Source organism: Lipotes vexillifer, unplaced genomic scaffold (assembly GCF_000442215.2).
Source record: "Lipotes vexillifer unplaced genomic scaffold, Lipotes_vexillifer_v1.1 scaffold50, whole genome shotgun sequence".
Taxonomy (NCBI): Eukaryota; Metazoa; Chordata; class Mammalia; order Artiodactyla; family Lipotidae; genus Lipotes; species Lipotes vexillifer.
This window is the reverse complement of record NW_006784763.1, coordinates 1,176,522-1,199,251: the sequence shown is the minus strand read 5'-3', so window position 1 is coordinate 1,199,251 and position 22,730 is coordinate 1,176,522.

Below are 22,730 nucleotides of genomic sequence, written 5' to 3'. Positions count from 1 at the left end.
GCCTGTGTGAGCGCACAGGTCACTATCCACACCTCTCCTCCCGGGAGCCTGTGCAGCCCGCCACTGCCAGGGTCCCGGGATCCAGGGACAACTTCCTGGGAGAACGCATGGGGTGCCTCAGGCTGGTGCAACGTCATGCTGGCCTCTGCCGCCACAGGCTCGCTCTGCATCCATACCCCTCCCTCCCCCCGGCTTGAGTGAGCCGAACCCCCAAAACAGCTGCTCCTTTAACCCTGTCCTGTCTGAGCGAAGAACAGACGCCCTCCGGCGACCTACACGCAGAGGCGGGGCCAAATCCAAAGCTGAACCCCGGGAGCTGTGCGAACAAAGAAGAGAAAGGGAAATTTCTCCCAGCAGCCTGAGGAGCAGCGGATTAAATCTCCACAATCAACTTGATGTACCCTGCATCTGTGGAATACCTGAATAGACAACAAATCGTCCCAAATTGAGGAGGTGGATTTTAAGAGCAACAATATATATATTTCCCCCCTTTTACTCTTTTTGTGAGTGTGTATGTGTATGCTTCTGTGTGTGATTTTGTCTGTATAGCTTTGCTTTTAGCATTTGTCCTAGGGTACTGTCTCTCCGTTTTGTTTTGTTTTGTTTTTTTATTACTCAAATTTCTTTTTCTTAAAAATTATTTTTTATTTTAATAACTTTATTTTATTTTACTTTTTATTTTATCTTCTTTCTTTCTTTCTTTCTTTTTTTTTCCCTCGCTTTTATTCTGAGCCGTGTGGAGGACAGGCTCTTGGTACTCCAGCCAGGATTCAGGGCTGTACCACTGAGGTGGGAGAGCCAAGTTCACGAAACTGGTCCACAAGAGACCTCCTAGCTCCACGTAATATCAAACGATGAAAATCTCCCAGAGATCTCCATCTCAATGCCAAGACCCAGCTCCACTCAACAGCCAGCAAGCTACAGTGCAGCACACCCTATGCCAAACAACTAGCAAGACAGGAAGAGGAGCCCATCCATTAGCACAGAGGCTGCCTAAAATCATAATAAGATCACAGACACCCCAAAACATACCACCAGACAGGGACCTGCCCACCAGAAAGACAAGATCCAAACTCATCCATCAGAACAAAGGCACTAGTCCCCTCCACCAGGAAACCTACATAACCCACTGAACCAACCTTAGCCACTGGGGACAGACACCAAAAACAACGGGAACTATAAACGTGCAGCCTGCAAAAAGGAGACCCCAAACACAGTAAGATAAGCAAAATGAAAAGACAGAAAAATACACAGCAGATGAAGGAGCAAGATAAAAACCCACCAGACCTAGCAAGTGAAGAGGAAACAGGCAGTCTACCTGAAAAAGAATTCAGAATAATGATAGTAAGGATGATCCAAAATCCTGGAAATAGAATAGAGAAAATGCAAGAAACATTTAACAAGGACCTAGAAGAACTAAAGAGGAAACAAGCAATGAAGAACAACACAATAAATGAAATTAAAAATACTCTAGATGGGATCAACAGCAGAAAAACTAAGGCAGAAGAACGGATAAGTGACCTGGAAGATAAAATAGTGGAAATAACTACCGCAGAGCAGAATAAAGAAAAAAGAATGAAAAGAATTGAGGACAGTCTCAAAGACCTATGGGACAACATTACATGTACCAACATTCGAATTATAGGGGTCCCAGAAGAAGAAGAGAAAAAGAAAGGGACTGAGAAAATATTTGAAGAGATTAGAATTGAAAACTTCCCTAATATGGGAAAGGAAACAGTCAATCAAATCCAGGAAGCACAGAGAGTCCCATACAGGATAAATCCAAGAAGAAACACACCAAGACAGATATTAATCAAACTATCAAAAATTAAATACAAAGAAAACATAGTAAAAGCAGCAAGGGAAAAACAACAAGTAACACATATGGGAATTCCCATAAGATTAACAGCTGATCTTTCAGCAGAAACTCTGCAAGCCAGAAGGGAGTGGCAGGACATATTTAAAGTGATGAAAAAGATAAACCCACAACCAAGATTACGCTACCCAGCAAGGATCTCATTCAGATTTGACAGAGAAATTAAAAGCTTTACAGACAAGCAAAAGCTAACAGAATTCAGCACCACCAAACCAGCTTTACAACAAATGCTAAAGGAACTTCTCTAGGCAGGAAACACAAGAGAAGGAAAAGACCTACAATAATAAACCCAAAACAATTAAGAAAATGGTAATAGGAACATACATATTGGTAACTACCTTAAATGTAAACAGATTAAATGCTCCAAACAAAAGACATAGACTGGCTGAATGGATACAAAAACAAGACCCGTATATATGCTATCTACAACAGACCCACTTCAGACCTAGGGACACATACAGACTGAAAGTGAGGGGATGGAAAAACATATTCCATGCAAATGGAAATCCAAAGAAAGCTGGAGTAGCAATTCTCATATCAGACAAAATAGACTTTAAAACAAAGACTATTACAAGAGACAAAGAAGGACACTACATAATGATCAAGGGATCAATCCAAGAAGATGTAATGATTGAAAATATTTATGCACCCAACATAGGAGCACCTCAATACATAAGGCAAATACTAACAGCCATAAAAGGGGAAATCGACAGTAACACAAGCATAGTAGGGGACTTTAACACCCCACTTTCACCAATGGACAGATCATCCAAAATGAAAATAAATAATGAAACACAAATTTTAAATGATACATTAAACAAGATGGACTTAACTGATATTTATAGGATATTCCATCCAAAACCAACAGAATACACATTCTTCTCAAGTACTCATGGAACATTCTCCAGGATTGCTCATATCTTGGGTCACAAATCAAGCCTTGGTAAATTTAAGAAATTTGAAATAATATCAAGTATCTTTTCTGACCCCAATGCTATGAGCCTAGATATCAATTACAGGAAAAAATCTGTAAGAAATACAAACACATGGAGGCTAAAAAACACACTACTTAATAACCAAGAGATCACTGAAGAAATCAAAGAAGAAATCAGAAAATTCCTAGAAACAAATAACAATGAAAACACAACGACCCAAAACCTATGGGATGCAGCAAAAGCAGTGCTAAGAGGGAAGTCTGTAGCTATACAAGCCTACCTTATGAAACAAAAAACATCTCAAATAAACAACCTAACCTTACACCTAAAGCAATTAGAGAAAGAAGAACAAAAAGGACCCAAAGTTAGCAGAAGGAAAGAAATCATAAAGATCAGATCAGAAATAAATGAAAAAGAAATGAAGGAAATGAGAGCAAAGATCAATAAAACTAAAAGCTGGTTCTTTGAGAAGATAAACAAAATTGATAAACCATTTGCCAGACTCATCAAGAAAAAAGGGCAGAAGACTCAAATCAATAGAATTAGAAATGAAAAAGAATAACTGACACTGCAGAAATACAAAGGATCAAGAGAGATGACTAAAAGCAACTATATGCCAATAAAATGGACAACCTGGAAGAAATGGACAAATTCTTAGAAATGCACAACCTTCTGAGACTGAACCAGGAAGAAAGAGAAAATACGAACAGACCAATAAGAAGCACTGAACTTGAAACTGCGATTAAAAATCTTCCAACAAACAAAAGCCCAGGACCAGACGGCTTCACCGGCGAATTCTATCAAACATTTAGAGAAGAGCTAACACCTATCCTTCTCAAACTCTTCCATAATACAGCAGAGGGAGGAACACTCCCCAACGCATTCTACAAGGCCACCATGACTCTGATACCAAAACCAGACAAAGATGTCACAAAGAAAGAAAACTACAGGCCAATATCACTGATGAACATAGATGCAAAAATCCTCAACAAAATACTAGCAAATAGAATCCAACAGCACGTGAAAAGGACCATACATTATGATCAAGTGGGGTTTATCCCAGGAATGCAAGGATTCTTCAATATACGCAAATCAATCAACATTATACACCATATTAATAAACTGAAGGAAAAAAAAATATGATCATTTCAATCGATGCAGAGGAAGCTTTCGACAAAATTCAACACCCATTTATGATAAAAACCCCGCAGAAAGTAGGCAAAGAGGGAACTTTCCTCAACATAATTAAGGCCATATATGATAGATCCACAGCCAATGTCGTCTTCAATGGTAAAAAAACTGAAACCATTTCCACTAAGATCAGGAACAAGACAAGGCTGCCCACTCTCAGCACTATTATTCAACACAGTTTTGGAAATTTTAGCCACAGCAATCAGAGAAGAAAAATAAATAAAATAAATCCAAACTGGAAAAGAAGAAGTAAAGCTATCACTGTCTGCAGATGACATGATACTATGCATAGAGAATCCTAAAGATGCTACGAGAAAACTATTAGAGCTAATCAATGAATTTCGTAAAGTAGCAGGATACAAAATTAATGCACAGAAATCTCTTGCATTCCTATACACTAATGATGAAAAATCTGAAAGTGAAATCAAGAAAACACTCCCATTTACCATTGCAACAAAAAGAATAAAATATCTAGGAATAAACCTACCTAAGGAGACAAAAGACCTGTATGCAGAAAATTATAAGACACTGATGAAAGAAATTAAAGATGGTATGAACAGATGGAGAGATATACCATGTTCTTGGATTGGAAGAATCAACATTGTGAAAATGACTCTACTACCCAAAGCAATCTACAGAGTCAATGCAATCCCTAACAAACTACCACTGTCATTTTTCACAGAATTAGAACAAAAAATTTCACAATTTGTATGGAAACACAAAAGACCCCAAATAGCCAAAACAATCCTGAGAACGAATAATGGAGCTGGAGGAATCAGGCTCCCTGACTTCACACTATACTACAAAGCTACAGTAATCCAGACAGTATGGTACTGGCACAAAAACAGAAATATAGATCAATGGAACAGGACAGAAAGCCCAGAGATAAACCCATGCACATATGGTCACCTGATCTTTGATAAAGGAGGCAAGAATATACACAGTGGACAAAAGACAGCCTCTTCAATAAGTGGTGCTGGGAAAACTGAACAGGTACACGTAAAAAAATTAGAACACTCCCTAACACCATACACAAAAATAAACTCAAAATGGATTAAAGACCTAAATGTAAGGCCAGACACTATCAAACTCTTAGAGGAAAACATAGGCAGAACACTCTATGACATAAATCACAGCAAGGTCCTTTTTGACCCACCTCCTAAAGAAATGGAAATAAAAACAAAAATAAACAAATGGGACCTAATGAAACTTAAAAGCTTTTGCAAAGTAAAGGAAATGATAAACAAGACGAAAAGACAACCCTCAGAATGGGAGAAAATATTTGCATATGAAGCAACTGACAAAGGATTCATCTCCAAAACATACAAGCAACTCATGCAGCTCAATATCAAAAAGCAAACAACCCAATACAAAAATGCGCAGAAGACCTAAACAGATATTTCTCCAAAGAAGATATACAGATTGGCAGCAAACAAATGAACGAATGCTCAACATCATTAATCATTAGAGAAATGCAAATCAAAACTACGATGAGATATCATCTCACACCAGTCAGAATGGCCATCATCAAAAATCTACAAACAATAAATTCTGGACAGGGTGTGGAGAAAAGCAAACCCTCTTGCACTGCTGGTGGGAATGTAAATTGATACAGCCACTATGGAGAACAGTATGGAGGTTCCTTAAAAAACTACACATAGAACTACCATACAACCCAGAAATCCCACTACTGGGCATGTACCCTGAGAAAACCAGAATTCAAAAAGGGACATGTACCACAATGTTCACTGCAGCTCTATTTACAATAGCCAGGACATGGAAGCAACCTAAGTGTCCATCAACAAATGAATGGATAAAGAAGATGTGGCACATATATACAATGAAATAATATTACTCAGCCATAAAAAGGAACGAAACTGACTTATTTGTAGTGAGGTGGATGGACCTAGAGACTGTCATACAGGGTGAAGTAAGTAAGAAAGAGAAAAACAAATACTGTATGCTAACCATATATATGGAATCTTAAAAAAAGAAAAAGAAAATGGTCAGAAGATCCTAGGGGCAAGACAGGAATAAAGATGCAGACCTACTAGAGAATGGACTTGAGGATACAGGAAGAGGGAAGGGTAAGCTGGGACAAACTGTGGGAATAGCATGGACATATATACACTACCAAACGTAAAATACATAGCTAGTGGAAAGCAGCCGCACAGCACAGGGAGATGAGCTCGGTGCTTTGTGACCACCTAGCGGAGTGGAATAGGGAGGGTGGGAGGGAGGGGGATGCAAGAGGGAAGAGATATGGGGACATATGTATATGTATAAGTGATTCACTTTGTTATAAAGCAGAAACTGATACACCACTGTAAAGCAATTATACTTTAATAAAGATGTTAAAAAATAAAAAAATAATAATAAAAAAATAAAGGGATTGTTTGAAGGATCACAGTTCTCCAGCCATTATAGCCTATTTTTGTTTTTATCTATACTTTTAAGGTACAACATATTAATAAATAATAATATACTCACAAAAATATTTCATCATCTTTTTTATTCTAAAGTTATTGATTTTTTAGAAAAAAATGTCTGTCCTTGGGCTAGTACCATCATTTAATGACTGCTTTTATGACTCTGCTATATAGCATATTCTCAAAATGCTTTTATTTTTTAACATCTTTATTGGAGTATAATTGCTTTACAATGGTGTGTTAATTTCTGCTTTATAACAAAGTGAATCTGCTATACATACACATATATCCCCATATCTCTTCCCTCTTGCGTCTCCCTCCCTCCCACCCTCCCTATCTCACCCCTCTAGGTGGGGGTTAGCACTGAACTAATCTCCCTGTGCTATGTGGCTGCTTCCCACTAGCTATCTATTTTACATTTTGTAGTGTACGTACATCCATGCCAATCTCTCACTTCGTCCCAGCTTACCCTTCCCCTTCCCTGTGTGCTCAAGACCATTCTCTACATCTGCGTCTTTATTCCTGCCCTGCCCCTAGGGTCTTCAGAACCATTTTTTCAAAATGCTCTTAAATTATAATAGCTTTGCTTTAAAAACAGTAAATAGCAAAAACACAGATATCTTGATATACATAAACACAGTTTGAAAATATTTCTGTCATGTGGCAAAAGCATAAATATAGCTTATAATTTACTCAGAATTCTAACCTTAAAATTATGAATTTTTAAATTTTTTGAGAGATTTGAAGAATTTCATTTTTGCTTAAAATAGAAATATATTCATATTTTATATTTTGCTATTTCAAATTAATTCTATTGAATTTTTATAATTTGTGACTATATGAAAATCAATAAGATGCATTGCACAACTAAACAGTTTTTCTTGAGACTTTGCAAAATGTAGTAGAAGAACTATGATATTGCCGAATAACTGGAAGTATAGCATTTACAGTTGAAAGAAGATAAACTTTCCACAAAGATTAACAGAAGAAGAAAACATACTACTTTTATATTCTGGTTGACATTTAAGTCCATTTCATTTTTTTCTGAATGTTCATAAATATTTCATGACTGATTTCATAAAACAGTTATATACCCACTTCCTGGTTTCATGTGACACGAGACACCAGAACATATTCAACAGGGAAGTACATCTCACTGAAACGCTTTCTTATTAACTGCATCTATTCAGGTAGTGGGAAATTGCCATATAGGTTAAAATTACAAATACCCCCTTTTCTTCTGTAAAATTCTCATGGTAATTTCTTCATCATTCTTTCCCTTGGAAAACTCCACTATTCTTTTAGAAGGCTGATACCTGCTTGAACATGTAATTAATCAATAAAAAATAGGTTTTCAACTGTGGATTTTGTTTTGGGTTTTGTTAAAAATAAAATTTACATATATATGTATATACTTTCCACTTCCAGCAAGTTCTCACAGTAAATATAAGTAATCTATCATTTTAGTACTTATATTAATTTAAAAACAACCTTTAATTCCTATGAGGAAAGCCATACATAAATGTTAGAAGTAGATTAAATATTTTAAAACTTAGACCATTCAAGAAAATGAAACATTTCAGAATTTTTCAGTGGAATATGTTGTCAAAAGCCTGATCAATATACTGCCAAAGGACATTTCTCAAGAAATCAACTCATCTACTTTCACAATATAGATCTCCAAAGTCAGGTCAGAATTTTCAATTCATCTGTTATATTCTGTATCTCCTCAGGTAAGCCTCCTGTAATTTGCCATTATAGCTCATTCTTCCTAATCTGAAAAGTGGTTGGTCTCTAGTCTGTCTTAGAATTTAAGGCATCATTTCCATGAATATAAATCTAGCATGCAAAACTTCCTTAAGAATATGGGTTATGTGTAGTCTGCCATTAGTAAGAACACACAAACCCACAGCATGGATAACTGGCTCCACCCAACCCCATCTCTGCCTCTCCATACCAAGTTACAAACTAAGTTACAAACAAAGTACCAAGTTACAAACAAAGATCTCATACCTTTGTTACAAAGGTCTCAGATGGTGAGGATAAAGCATATTCCATTTATCGTAGTATAGCTGCCTTTTTACTATCATTTTGCCATGTGCTTTGTGTTGGGAAACAATTAATTGTAATGATTAAAAGGATGGGCTCAGGCTTCCCTGATGGCGCAGTGGTTGAGAGTCCGCCTGCCGATGCAGGGGACACGGGTTCGTGCCCCGGTCCGGGAAGATCCCACATGCCTCAGAGCGGCTAGGCCCGTGAGCCATGGCCGCTGAGCCTGTGCCCGCAACGGGAGAGGCCACAACAGTGAGAGGCCTGCGTACCACAAAAAAAAAAAAGAAAAAGAAAAAAAAGAAAGAATGGGCTCTTCTGTAATTCTACTGCTTATTGGCTGTATAACGTTATTAAATCTCTCCAAGCCCCAATTTCTCATCTATAAAAGGAGATAATATCACTATCTCATAAAGTTACTGTGAAGATTAAACAAGACAATACTAATACAGGGCTTGAAAGAATATCAGATACATTATAAGCATCCAATAAATTCTTTGGAGAAGTCATGTAAAGAATTTAAAATGTAGCCAATCTTTTCCTTTTGGAAATGTCAAGATGCTTTTCAAAAAGGCGGCAGCTTCTGAGGTTCCTCATGTTCTTTGCAGTGCAACTAGATAGATGGAAGGAGGCTCTCTCAGGAAACAGTATCTATGCTTTTCACACTTTTATTATTCTTAGAGTTCCTGACTTATCAAAAAATGTAAGAACAGAATAGCATGTTACAGGTTAACACATCATCTGTAATTTTTCATTTGGAATACGTACAGGCGAACTTTTTCTCTCATTCTTTTACTATTTGATTCCACTTGAAGTTTCCCTTTCTGACCAGAAATGTAGCTCTCTGAATGAAAATGCTGAACTATTGGAAATAAAAATGAAACGATAATTGAAAGGCAAACAGGAGCTATCAGTCAAATTTCTTTTTAAAATACAGTATTTATTTCAGGCTACTTGTTGGCAACAACAGGGGAGAAAATCTCTACTCCAGAACATTTTTTGTCTGATATGAAGAGCCTGCCCTACTTTGACATCTCATTGAAAGAGCGGAAGAAAAAAAACTCTGATTCCTTAATTTACACTGCACTTTTCCTCAATGGAAAGAGATTAGCAATATTTCCCTTCATTTTGATTTTTGATGCCCCATTATTCCCCTGGTATGCATTTAAAATTAGTCTTCTCTTAGGCTAGAAATTATCTTTGCTTCCCTGACAGGTTTGACAGCACTCAATTCTGAAACCAGTCTTAAAGGAAAGGGAAAAAAATGTATTCTGAAACAAAAAGGCCCCATATCTTCCATATTAAAACCTTTATTTTTCATTCTTCTTTAGAAACTAAAAGCTCTAAAATGGATGGAGTCTCCAACTTTTAAATGTAGCTAAATCACAGACCTTTCCTCACAGGAAGTTCATGTAGGAACCGAGCAGCCTAGGGAACTTCAGTGCCAAAGCCAATGCTTTCACAGGCTGTAAGTGCCTGTTGTAATTTAACAGCAACAAGTTTGGAAAAACAGAAAAGCAATAACTAAAATTCTCCTTCCTGGGAAAGTTCAGTTAATTCAATTGGGGCCTTCAGTTGCTAAATTTTTACCAGAGCTGGAGTCTCTAACCTTATTTCAATGAAAACAAGTAGAATACCATTAATTCCTTTTCGGCAGTACATTTGATTGTGTGAAGAGGTTTTCATGCTTCAGCATGTAACCTATTTCCCTTGATATATGAACATTATTTTCCTCTTATTTTAATGCAGAAGCTTAAGGCTAAGGTGTCAAAATTGTCTTGCATTTCCTAATTTTTTTTCTTATACTTCACCAAGTGAATACCATAATCAAAACCTGAAAATAGCTATTTTTTCCCGACAATACTTCCAGTTTCTACATTTAACCAGATTACCTCTTGTCCCTTTCTTTTTCCCATGAAACACAAGTAAAGGTGGTCTGAGGTATTGACCATGAATGGTAAACACTGTACACTAAATAATATTAAGATTTTCTAAGTCATTAATTGAATTTTTTTTAGGGAAAGAATTCAATAATGGAATACTCTATAGTCTTAGAAACTGTGTTGTAGAAGAATAATTAATAACATAAAAAGATATGTCATGTATTAAGTGGGAGGGCAGGTTACAAAACACCATCTGCTCTCTAATAATGTTCGTTTTACCACTCCATGTGCATCATTCTTCCATTATTTCCTTATTCCCTGTGCATCAGAGTCCTCTGTAGCCCTCAAACTCTGAGGCAGCCCCTGAATGGCCTAGGCAACCCACACTTCCAGCCCGACTCCCAAATATCATCCAGCTAGAAGTGGCTTGTGGCATATTTGCTTTTCTAGTTCAGGAATCACATTTCCCGGACCATCTCTGTCCTTCCACCTCCATCCCAACACTTCACCTTTTCTTTGACCTTTTGGAATTCATACCTGGAGCTGCAGCAGACATTCTGCTACCATGAAGAAAAAGTCTCAAGAGCAATCATGTGTTATTAAATGTTTAACAGCCAGTTTTTTGTGCAGGGGGTGGGGAGTGGGGCAAGTTCTTATATATCACATTTGTTGACTTCCTTGGTGTAAATACCCCCATCCTGTTCTATGTAAAGGCCACAGTGAGACATCACTTAACATCAACTTAAGAAAATATATGCAGTAAGCATACCATTATATAGTATTTCCACCATGCAGTTACAATAGATATAAATAACCTTAAGTGCATAGATAATAGCAAAATGTAGTAAAATAATTAGGAAGTGATGAGTTTTTGAGTATGTGTTGCCTTTTTAAAATAATGTAATTGTTCATAAAATTTAATTTTTAATGATGCCTGTTTCACCACCAGCTCACCGATTCCTGAAAATTTAACAACTGGCTCTTACAGGCTGCTCCAGCATACCACTACTCAAGAGAATCCCAGAGACTTGGTCCTGAGTACATTAAGCCAAATGTACCTGTTAAAATCTGTCTACTCCAAACTCTGTGTTATCTCGAAAAGTAAATCTAGGTTTGATCAAGCTACTTAGTCAAGTGTTCTGTTACTTGTATTAATAGATTAGGCATTCCTAACCCACTAAATTCTTTTCTGCCTCAACCTTTTTGCTAATTTCACACCTCCCACTGACAGGACCCCTGGTATTCAGGAGGCTGGCTCCTTCTCAAAACTGGAGTTCTAGGCCAAAGTCATCCCCCCAGATATGGCTTCCCTAATCATCTATTTAATGTTTCTAGCTTTTTATCACATTCCTTTTTTTATTTCACTATATTTGTAACTATCTGAAACTATAATGTGTGTGTGTGTGTGTGTGTGTGTGTGTGTGTATTTTGTTTTGTTTTGTTTTGTTTTCCTTGCTTATTACCTGTTTCTCTCACAAGAGGGAAAACTGTTTGAGAGAAGACTATCACACTTGCATGGTAGACAAGGTTATAGGGAGGATATAGCCAGTGTGGTTGAGAGATGGATTTTACTGAACAAATAAATAAAATATTAAGAATAAAGGGAGTCAAGGTTCTCATTAGCAGAGAAGATATTTGTAAACATGGAAAGAGGGAAGGCTGAAAAGAGCTCTGAGGTACTGGAATAGACTAGTAAGTATTGGTATAAACTCATGATTTTATAATACACATATATTACAGATTATCTTAGTCCATTGGGTATATTGTAACAAAAAGATTGGGTATCTTATAAACAACAGAAATTTATTTCTCACAGTTCTGGGGGCAGGACATTTGAGATGAGAGTGCCAGCATGGTCAGATGAGGGCTCTCTTCTGGGTTGCAGACTTCTCATATCCTCACATGGTGGAAAGGCTAGGGAGCTCTGTGGGGTCTCTTTTATAAGAGCCATAATCTCATTCATGAGTGCTCTACCCTTATGAACTAAACACCTCCCAAAGACCCCACTTTTTTACACTATCACATCGGATGTTAGAATTCCAACATGTGAACTTGAGGAGGACACAAACATTCAGACAACAGCATAGATACACACAGAAATATTATAGATGCATACTGGTCAGATATTTACATGTATGAATGTTATATACATATAAATATTTCCTAACTCTGTTCGCTGAGAGGGCATAGAAGCACAATGTCATGGTTTGAATTTCCTCAAATCTTTTTAATGTCTTGCTTAATACAAGATGGCTAGTTTCTCACATGTGCTTCTGCTTTTAATGTTATAATCTGTTATTGTTTTTTAAGAATGTGATGAAAATCCAGCCTCACATAGATATGTAGTTATAAATGGTAGCAACATTTTGATAGTCTTTTCAGATAATTATAGATATTCTTCTCTGATATTATACCAAAACTCAATACATGTTAGTTCTTAATGAATAGTTGCAATGTGAAATCTGAACGTCTCTCACTGAATTTCTGTACTTTGTTTCATTAAAATCCACTGGTCTAATTTGCACTTTAAATAAGCTTTTCAATCATGTATGATTTTGTAACACCATTTAAATGTTGGTCATTTGAAATATATTGCTTTATTGAGTTAAGGAGATCTTTTAAGTATTGACACATTTTATAATACAATGTCAAAAAATACATTTGTGAATATCACTACTAATTTTGACAGAGAGGTCAAGCTGGAAAGCTATCACAATGGTGGATGACAGATAATTAAATTTTCCAAAAGTTTATAATTTCTAATTAATGTCAGAGTTTGAATTTTATCATTGGTAAGAAATTGTTGCCACAGTTGTTTATGTTCAAGCAGCAAGATCACTTCATTTATTTTCTAGAAAAATCTTTGCCAATACCTTAATCTGAACAGTGAAATTTTACTGTCATTCTTTCAAATAAAAATCGTATTTCACAAAAAAGTGGTACTATCCACTTTTGATGGTTGTGAAGATGACCATCATATTACAATATGCAGTCAAAATGATACACATATATATACTTTCTATTTTACTCACCAAGTTTTAAAAGGATGTGTATTCAACTCCACATGCAAAAGACTGAAGTTGGACCTTTATATTATACCATATATGAAAATTAACTCAAATGCATTAAAGACTGAAATTTAAGAGCTAAAACTGTGAAACTCTTGGAAGAAAACATAGGAGAAAAGCTTCATGATACTGGATTTGGCAATGATTTTAGATATGACATTGAAAGAACAGGCAACAAAAGAAAAAGATAAATTGGACTATATAAAAATTGAAAATTTCTGTGCATCAAAGAACACAATCAATAGAGCAAAAAAGGCAACCCACAGAATGAGAGACAATACTTGCTAATCATGTATCTGATAATTGGTTAATATTCAGAATATATGAAGAAAAGAATTCTTACAACTCAACTATAAGAAACAAACAAACAAGGGCTTCCCTGGTGGCGCAGTGGTTGAGAGTCCGCCTGCCGATGCAGGGGACACGGGTTCGTGCCCCGGTCCGGGAACATCCCACATGGCACGGAGCGGCTGGGCCCGTGAGCCATGGCCGCTGAGCCTGCGCGTCCGGAGCCCGTGCTCCGCAACGGGAGAGGCCACAACAGTGAGAGGCCCGCGTACCGCAAAAAACAAAAAGAAAGAAAGAAAGAAACAAACAAACAAACCTGGATTTAAAAACTGGGCAAAGGACTTGAAAAGATATTTCTCCAAAAAAGATATACAAATGGCTAATAAATACATGAAAAGTTGTTTAACATCACTAATGATTAGGAACACTCAAATCAAAAACGCAATTAGATACTATCTCATACCCACTAGGAGGGCTACAACAACAAAAAATTTTGATTATAAAAAACTGAAATTAATCTGTATTGAGGATGTAAAGAAATCAGAACCCTTGTGTACTCTTGGTGGGAATGTATAATGGTACAGCCACTATGGAGATAGTATGTCAGTTCCTCAAAAAAACTGAAGATAGAATTACCATATGAGCCAGCAATCCAGTTTCTGGTTATATACCCAAAAGAATTGAACGCAGAGACTCAAAGAGAAATGTGTACACCTGTATATGTAGCATAAGTATTCACAATAGCCAAAGGCAGAAGCAACCCAAGTGTCCATCAACAGATGAATGGATAAAAAAAAGTATATATGTAAAACAGAATATTAAGATCTCAATTCAAATAGTGACTATCTGTGATATAAAATGCATTCTGTATACATTTAGTGTTTAAAATAAATAAATTAAAAGAATGCAAATATCTTTTAATTATTTGGCTGCCCAGTCTTGCTAAAGTTTTCTTCTCAGTGGTCATCCCCCAAAATGTTCATCTATATATAATGTTAACTCTGAACCATTTGTTATTCAAATTTTAAAAAAAATTTCTTTTGGTCCTGAATAACTGCTGCTGTTTTTTCTTAATCTGTTAAATTACACAATTCTTAGCAGGTAGGGAAGTCCCTTCCTTATCTCTCCCCTGTTTACTTCTCAACAAAACCCCAATTTTGTGATCAACAGTGGACAGAAAGACTTGTCTCTCAGCAAAGGTAACCTTCTCCCATAGCTCAGGAATTAAATCATTATTTATGTAAGCCTGTCAAAATAAATCCTATTTTGTTCATATCCTTTCTTTTTCAGGCTTATTTGCAACTAAATACAGTCATGTGCCTCAGCCCAGTCAATGGAACTGAAGTAAAAATCTTCTGTGAAATTTTGGGGAAGGCTTTTTTATCCTCACTTTATCTGAAGGACAGATGTAAGAAGAAAACTGTTGGTGTCATCTCTTTCTTCTTCCCTTAAACATTGATGTGATCCAAGAAGCTGGGTCAGCCATCTTGTGACTCAACAGTGAAAGACATGAAAATTAAAAGCCAACACATTAAAATAGGTGAAGCAGAAAGAAAGAGCTTTTCATGATTATGTTACTGAACCATAAGACCAACCTTGAGACTTCCCGCTTTTGCATTTCTTATTATGTAAACAATAAAGAGCTTTATGATTTAAGACACTATTTCTTGAATTTTCTGTTACTTGAAACTGAACACATCTTGATGGATAAAAAACTCTTTAGTTAGCAATTTTGAAATATTAAATCAAGAATCAAGATGGATAACCATTATCCATATATCAAATTTCCAGCAGACCATCTACTATTAGGAAGTTAAGTACCTTAGGCAGGTGTCCCAATTATCCTGAACTGCAAACTAAATTTAACTGTATCTATTACATACTTAAAAGAGAAGGCTAAATACATTTTTGCACTTTCTACAGTGATAAAGCTAACTGCGATCTGAAGGACTCTAGGCATCCTTCCACTCTCTGGCATCTATTATATCTTTTCACTTTCTTCCAAAGGTGACTCACCCTAACAGAAAGACCATTAACACCTGCAAAAATGGAATCCAACAGGTTCTATTTAAAAAATTACTGCAACATGACTGCAAGGTGAAATATGTAGTCAAGTTTTATTAATCATTCATTGATAAATTCAATAAAAATTTATTGAAGCCAATTATGTGCCAAGCACTATGCCAAGCATAATATGGTGAATGAAACAACATTTCTGCCCTCATAATGGGGGAAAGAGAAAACTGAAAATGAAGCAAACAGTAAAACACATTTTAACTATGATGAGTTCTCTGAAAGAAACACATGTAGTGAGTTCACAGAGTATGACTAATGGGTATCAGATAACCTCCCTTTGACTGAAGGGGTCAAGGATAAATTCTCAGAAGAGGAAAAAGACACGCAAACTCTTAACAATGAGAAGACAGCTGTGCAAAGCATGGGGAAAATAGTGTTCCAGGCAGAAAAAAAAAAGAGTAGATGCCAAGATCCCAAAGTGGGGAACTTAAAGAGAGCTGCTATAGACAGAACTGTGTCCTCCCAAAATTTGTATGTTTAAGCCCTCACTCCCAAAGTGACTGTATCTGGAAATATGGTCTTTGGGAGGTAATTGAGGTTAAAGGGTGTATGGGTGGGCTCTAATCCAATAGGACTGATGGTCTCATAAGAAAAGAAACAGAAAGGGATCTCTCCTCTGCCATATGAGGACCTAACAAAAAGGAGACTATATGCATGCCAGGAAGAGGGTTCTCACCAGATCCTGACCACACAATCACCCTGATCTCAGACTTGCAGCCTCCAGAACTCTAAGAAAATAAGTTTCAATTATTTAGGCCACCGAGTCTATTGTGTTTTCCTATGGCAGCCCTAGCTGATTAAGATAGATTTTGACATCAAGAAGTGGTATGCTGCTGTGATAAACAGCTAAACCTGTGGAAGCAGCTTTGAAACTGGGTAACGGGTAGAGGCTGGAAGAGTTTTGAGATGCATATGCTAGATACACGGATGTTTAAGGTGATTCTGGTGAGATCCCCGCTAAATATGAAGAATGTGTCATGGCAAAGAACTCGATTGAACTGTTCTAGTGTTTTATGCAAGGTAGAACTTGTGAGCAACAGAAATGGATATTTAGCTGAGCAGATTTCTAAGCAAAGTATTAAAGGAGTGGCTTGGTTCCTCCTGACTGATTAGAGTAAAATGCAAAAGGGGAGAGATGAATTGAAGAAGGAATTGTTAAGCAAAAAGGAACCAAAACTCAAAGACTTAGCAAATTCTTAGCCTATCCAAATTATAAAAAATGAGAAAGCTTGCTCCGAAGAGAACACTAAGGGTGTGGCTGACAAACCATTTGATAAAGAGATCATGGGTGCAACTCATGGACTTAATCAATCATCATAGCAGAAACCAGGAACAGCAGTGGGATTATACCAGGAAACACATTACCAGTTTGAACTAAAGGGGGCAGATAAAGTGGGATGGAATAAGGAAGGCTGTTGGACTCCTTGGCTTCTACAGGACCAGACCATAGAGCTATTCTACTATAAACATGTGCTATTCTTCAAGGAAAGTGCAAAATGATTCTGAAGACAATTCAGAGATCATCAGGGCTGCCCCTCCCATCATAGGCTCAGGGGGCAAGGCTGTTTCTTCCTTCTCAGTTTCAAAGGGTGGGACCACATCTCAGGCTTCCAGAAAGCCAGCATGACTTTGCCCAGTGCCTCAGGGATGGGGCTACCCTTGCAGAGAGCTGTGTGGGCAGGGTCTTGGCAGAGAGCAAAGAGTCAGAGGCCCTTGCAGAGAGCTGAAGCAGTAAGGATGTGACACTGCCACCCCAGAGGGCATGGAGGGCTAAACTTCGAACCACAGAGGATTATTCTCAAGCCTTAAGATCTACTTAAGATCTACTGGAATTTGGTCTTGCTAGGTTTTGGACTTAGGGGTTCTGTCACTCCTTTCTTCTTTCCAATTTTTTCTTTGTGGAATGGGAATTCCTATTTTATGCCTGACCCACCATTGTATCTTGTAAGCATATAAATAGTCTGGTTTCATAGGTTTGCAGCTGATGAGGACTTTTGCCTCAAGAGGAATCTTACCTTGAATCTCATCCATATGTGACTTGGTTGATATTTGGATGGACTTTGTACCTTAGGCTTTAGAGCTGATGCCGGATTGAGCTAAGACTTTGGGGGCTGTTGGGGTGGAATAGATATATTTTGCATGTGATAAGGACATGAATTGGGGGACCAGGGGTGGAATGCTATGGACTGAATTGTGTCTCCCTAAAATTCATATGTTGAAGCCCTAACCCCCAATGTGACTGTACCTGGATATAGGGTCTGTAGGAAGTAATTCAGGTTAAATGAGTTCATAACTGTGGAGCCCTAATTTTATAAGACTGTGGCCTTATAAGAGGAGTAAGAAAAAGATCTCTCTCTTTCTCAAGGTGGTCATCAGCAAGCCAGGAAGACAGCTTTCACCAAAACCTGACCATGTTGGTCATCCTGATCTCATACCTCCACTCTCCAGAACTGTGAGAAAATAAATTCCTGTTGTTTAAGTTACTCAGACTCTGGTATTTTTGTTATGACATCCGAGATGACTAATACAAAGGCCTTGTATCTGAAAGATAACATGTGAGAAATAAATCCACAGTAGATGAGGTTAATGACCAGAGCAAGTATCTGGTTTTGTAGGATATAGTAAAGAGTTTGGAGTTTATTTAAAGAGAACTGTGAAGCCAATGAAGCATTTTAAACAGGAAGACAGTAGTCCTCTTTCATTTTTTAAGAGATCACATCATAGAAGAAATTTTCTACTTCATAGAGTTTTCAAGTATTTTCTGTATTGTCACCACTTCATGCTTCATTCATCAGATGGTAGAGGTACCTGGGCCAAGTTGCTAAATCTCAACTGAATCCTAAGAGGAATCCAAGTGAACCCTACAGACTATGGAAAGGTCACACAGAGGTTATCAAACCTGCCACAGCTTTTCAAATGATCTGATAATAAATAGATATGTTTGCTGCTCACAACCAACACTCTTCCACACTGTAGACACATTCTCTTAACTATGCTTCTTATAAACAATGTCAAGAGCTTCATGAACTTCTAGGCCAGCAATACTTATGATTCCCTGAGTATACCCTTTCTCTACCATTCCCAACATGTATATTCAAACTTAGTTTATTGTGACTGTGTGTGTGTGTGTGTGTGTGTGTGTGTGTGTGTGTGTCCAGTGAGGAGAGAGAGTGGCATAAAAATTTTAAGTAAATAGAAGGAGGATCTTTCCAAATGTCATACATTTACTAAATGTATAAGTGGTTTGCTAGGCAAAACTCATTCTCAGGTATAAAAAGGGTATCAGCATAATAGGTTAAAACCCATCTCCCTATCTTCTTTTTTGAAATAATGCATATTCTTTGTGGATAAAAAGAACAAAGTAAAGTATAACATTACCTAGGAAGCTGGTTTCTAAGGCTGACTTGTTGGTTTGTGTTGTACAGGGACATGGCTGATAGACCCTGATTTCAGAACCTCATTCCATTTTCGTTAGACGGGACTGGAGATAGCCTCTTCACCATATGTATGAACATGCATCAAACACAAAAACCACAAGAGCCCTCTTGCTTTGCATAAACTGCTTTTTCTTATGGCTCATATGAATCAGCTGCAGTTCATTTTGCTCCACATTCAAGGGATTATAGTTGCAATCACCGTGGCATTTCCTCAGTTTAGTTAACAACAGAGTGCCTGAGGCTTGTGTTCAGTTGTCACAATAGTGGACTCACCAGGGCAAGTGTAAGTTTTCATAAGCAAAATCTCATCCAGGAGTGTCTGGGGACCACAGAGCCAGAGTAAAGTCTGAGCAGTATACTACTCTCTTCCTTTTCTCCTAATTTCCACCAGTTATTATAAAACCATACAAGCTAAATGCTGTCAAAGAATATTTTTCTCTGATAAAAGGCTTTTTATCAGATTTATCCCTTCAAAGCCATCAAAGAAAATTGGCTTCAGTTTTTTTCTAATTTTAACATCCCAGCTACAGAAACAAGTTCATTAGCTCTCATGTCCAATAAAAATTTCATCTAACAGATATTTTTTCAAGACACACTTGGAGTCTAGATTGATGGTAAATTTTTTTTAAGGTTTTCTTTTTTGTTAAATTGCCCTGCATGTTTTGAAAATATAATTTTTCAACTTAAATAGTCAGCACTGCTAGCACACCATCTTATAATAAATAACCTAAGGAAGAATCAACCCACCCTGACTGTGTGCTAATTCATATAGCCTGAGTAATGCTGAGAACACTCGCTAGTAACAATGGAGAAAAATACACAATTAAGAAACATTTCATACTCGGAATTACATGGAATTGAAAACAAATACTTAATATACTTCGGTGCTTCCTAAATGTTTTATTTTTCTTTCATTTTTTTTCTCACTTTCATTATGTAGAAAGTTCTAAAAATAATGTAAGCCAGGTTGGAAGGGAGACTAAGTTACAGAAATACCTAAATGGTTTCCTTTTTACTCCCTTGGAAGATAACCTCAGATAGGAATACTGACTTTCTGAGTATGCAGCTAGCTGGCTTCACCTGTATCTATTTTTTCAGTAGCACTAAAGTTAATCCTATGTTTGCAGTTTATTGAAGAGGTAGTTGCCTGACAAAAGAAAAACCTCACCACCTTGGGAAAGTCAGTAGAAAAAAGTTATAAATCTTTGGGTAGTTATCTAAAAGCCTTGAAGAATATTAATACCTCCTGTATCCAGGTTACATGAAAACACCATTGTGTTTCTGATAGTGAATGGATTACTATGACTGATTACATTATCAATTATATTTGAACTTTCTGCCATTCAAATCCATAAATTTACTGAGAATCTTTGAAGTCCTGAAATTACAAAGAGTAAATAACCATCACTATTATTATCTACTATATTTTGAGCCCCTGATATATGCCAAGGTAGGTCCCTATACATACTCTCTCTTTTGATAGTCACAGCAACACCATGATATAGACATTATTTCTATTTTACAGTTGAGGATACTGCAATGTCTTGGCCCTCAGAGAGTTAGTTCTCAGGCTATCAAGAACTGACAGTGAGGTAAGTGTTGTAGATTAATCATACTCAGATATTCTCAAAAATTTGTTTTTAAACATTTAAAATATTTAAAATTGAATCTAAAAATATTCAATATATTGAATTTTGTCAAATGCTTTTTTAGTACCTATTAAGACAGATCATGTGCTTTTTATCCTTTGGTCTATTAATGTATTGTTATCACATGGATTGATATTCCTATGTTGAACCAATTTTGCATCCCAGGGATAAATCCCACTTGGTCATGGTATATGAGTCTTTAAGTGTGTTGTTGAATTCAGCCTGGTAGTATTTTGTTGAGAATTTTTACATCTATATTCATCAGGGGTATTGGCCTATAGCTTTCTTTTCTGTAGTGTCTTTTTCTGGCTTTGGTATTAGGGCAATTCTTGCCTCGTAAAATGAGTTTGAAAGTGTTTTCTGCTCTTCAATTTTTTCAGAAGAGTTTGAGAAGGAATTCTCCATTAAAACCATGTATCCCTTGGGCTTCCCTGGTGGCGCAGTGGTTGAGAGCCCACCTGCCGATGTGGGGGACAAGGGATCGTGCCCTGGTCCGGGGAGATCCCACATGCCGCAGAGCAGCTGGGCTCGTGAGCCATGGCCGCTGAGCCTGCACGTCCGGAGCCTGTGCTGCGCAACGGGAGAGGCCACAACAGTGAGAGGCCTGCGTACCACAAAAGAAAAAAAAAAAACCAACCATGTAACCCTGGGCTTCTCTTTGTTTCGGGAGGCTTTTGGTTACTGATTCAATCTCCTTACACCTAAGTATAGGTCTGTTCAGATTTTCTATTTTCATGATTCGAGCTTGATATGCTGTATGTTTCTAGGAATTTATTTCTTCTAGGTTATCCAATTTGTTGGCATATGTTGTTCATAGTAGTTTCTTATAATCCCCTCAAAGCCATAAAATTCTAACTGGGAAAATATTTACTATCATATATCTCCTTTCTTTCTCTCTGTGTCTGTCTGTCTCTCTCTCTCTGTCTCTCTCTCTCTGTCTGTTTTTTCTCTCATGATCTCCTCACTGACATTGGTGTAAACCACATTTACCCAGTTATGAATATTCAGTTCTGAGCCTTTGTGCCGAGACATGAGCCTCTTTCTTGAGAAAATTTGTGGTATCTGAGAGCCCTATGCAATTCAGCCTAACTATGAGACCTCATGATGTTTTTAAAGGTTAATAAAGGTAATTTAATAAAAATGTTAAAGCAATCTACATTGCTTTCATTTCTATGAAAAGTACCTAAATTCATCATGTTTCATCTATGGTTTAATATCTTGAAAGGAAGGACTTTTATTGAGCCATTAAACTCTTCTTTTAGTAAGGTAAAGACAGTACTTGGAGAGGCCTTAATAAACAACCTGAAAAAGAAATTAAGCAAGCAATCTCATTTACAATAGCACCAAAAAGAATAAGATAATTACGAATAAACATAACCAAGGAAGCAAAAGGTTTGTATACTGAAAACTACAAAACATTGCTGAAAGAATTCAAAGACACAAACAAATGAAAGATATCCCATGTTCATGGATTAGAAGACTTAATACTATTAAAATGTCCATACTACCCAAAACAGCAGATTCAATGGAACTCTATTAAAATCCCAGTGGAATTTTTTTGCGCAGAAAGAGACAATTCTAAAATCTATATAGAACAACAAAGCACCTCAAATAACCAACACAATCTTGAGAAGAAAGAATAAAGCTAGAGGTCACATACTTCCTGACTTCAAAAGATATTACAAAGCTATAGCAATTGAAACAGTATGATAATGCACAAAGACAAACTATAGACCAATGGAACAGAATAGAGAACCCAGAAATAAACCAACATATATAGTACCAAATGATCTTTGACAGGGTACCAAGAATATTCAATGGGGAAAGGACAGTCTATCCAATAAAATGG